We start from the raw sequence: 1,902 nt of genomic DNA on the forward strand, positions 1-1,902 counted from the left end.
TCCTCTCCCACTTATGATCATGTGCAGATTGATTTTCGAAAATTTTCTTTCATGTTTTCTAGCAATTAATGATGGACATTTAGACCTTCTTGCAGCTGAACACCTCCGCTCCCGCTTTTGATCATACATTGTCAGGCATTCGAACCTTGTCTTACAAACTTTAGTCAAACATTCACACCTTTTTGCAGCCGAACACAGTTTTTTTCAGCCGAACTTGGGCATTCGAACCTTTTCATACCCACTTTTTACCAACTATGGTCGGACATTCAAACCTTCTTGTAGCCGAACACATCCAGTCCTGCTTTTGATGATGTATGTTCAGGCATTCGAACCTTTTCTTACCAGCTTTTTACAAACTATGCTCGGACATTCAAACCTTCTTGTAGCCGAACACATCCACTCCTGCTTTTGATGATGTATGGTTGGGCATTCGAACCTACTTGTTGCCCGCTTTTCATTAATTATGGGTGGACATTCACACCTTGTCGCAGCCAAACACCTCCGCTCCCTGTTTTGATCATGTATGGTTGGACATTCGCACCTTTTCTCACCCGCTTTTTGCAAACTATGGTCGGCCATTCACAGCTTCCTCTCCACCATACTTCTATGGTGGGATATTCACACCCACTTGCATCCGAAGACCTCCGCCCCCACTTTTGTTGATATTTAGTCGGTCATTCGCACCTTACCCACTTTTGGCAAACTATGGCCTTCTTGCAGCCAAAAACCTCTGATCTCGCTTTTGATGATGTAAGGTTGGGCATTCAGACCTTGCTTCACCTGCTTTTCACCAAATATAGTCGGACATTCACACCTTCTTGCAGCCGAACACTTCCGCTCCACCTTTTAGTTTTCTATGTGGCATTCACACCTTTTTTTTCACCGCATTTTATAAAAACACCACAGGAACACCGTATTGAGGCTTTGTTCTGACCGCTCATTCGGTGTCGCATTTCTTTCAAGCAATTCTCCTGGTTAGCCCGCACTCGGCTTGCTCCCAGAGCCGTGTTAAAGTCTACTTCGCATTCACTCTCTTTTCTCAGCAGACTAAAAGAAAGTTTCATCTTAGGCTCCCTGAAACTTCCATCCTGCACCGCTGTTTGCTTTTTCACAAGAGCAGAGGAGAGCGCACCGTTCCCAGGGGCACTACAGTACCGGGTCGATGCTTGGAGTGAACGGAGCAAGCTCCTTTTTCAACTCCTATTGATACAAATCCATTTAATATGTAGTCCTCGCATAGAGGACACATCAGACATTAAACTGATAAGAACAGATACTACACTTGATCTTAGCCAAAAGGCCGAGAAGCGATAACTGTCCACTGGTTCACGTCCGAGGGCCCTTCCTGGCACAATGCGCACTTGTAGCGGTGTTCTTTTTATGGCCATAGTGTCACTTTGCACCTCGGCCCACCCGCTGCACTGAGCACTCTTCAGCCCTTTTAAATGGTATAACTTTACACTACCGCACGCTCCAGCGAGCACCATTCAAGCAACAACTTTGCACTCCAGCTTCGAACATTGGCACAGTCGCAACAAGTAAGGCGACTCTACTCAGAGAAGTCACTCTGCACAGTAATAAGATTTCTTTTGCACAGACAGAAAGGGCTTCATCCGCAAAGGTAAAGGCTGCCAAAAATAGAAACAACTCATTAGTGCTGCTCAACGTTGTACTTTGCAGTAAAAGAAAGAACAAATCTAAAGATTCAGGAATCCGAGAATAAGCTTACTTCCATGAGTTCTTCACGATTTCGGATTTTGCTATAAAATGAATTCCTTCACTCAAACTAAATTAAAACTGCTAAACCGCTAATCTGTTACATGCAAGGCAGATGTCAAATTCACCGAAATAGGATCTAAGGGTATTTGGCCAATCGAGCTGTAGCAGCTTCGGTAAAAGAGT

General features: G+C 44.5%; 1 non-coding gene across 1 annotated transcript; it reads right to left on the reverse strand.

Moving 5' to 3' along the window:
- Positions 1–1,121: 1,121 nt before the first annotated feature.
- LOC140286943 (U2 spliceosomal RNA) lies at positions 1,122–1,312 on the reverse strand. The gene has a single exon (XR_011911348.1). It is a non-coding gene; the product is annotated as a U2 spliceosomal RNA (small nuclear RNA).
- Between the last annotated feature and the right edge of the window lie 590 nt (positions 1,313–1,902).

This window comes from Leuresthes tenuis, unplaced genomic scaffold, assembly GCF_036924035.1.
Source record: "Leuresthes tenuis unplaced genomic scaffold, fLeuTen1.0.hap1 SCAF_100, whole genome shotgun sequence".
Classification (NCBI taxonomy): domain Eukaryota; kingdom Metazoa; phylum Chordata; class Actinopteri; order Atheriniformes; family Atherinopsidae; genus Leuresthes; species Leuresthes tenuis.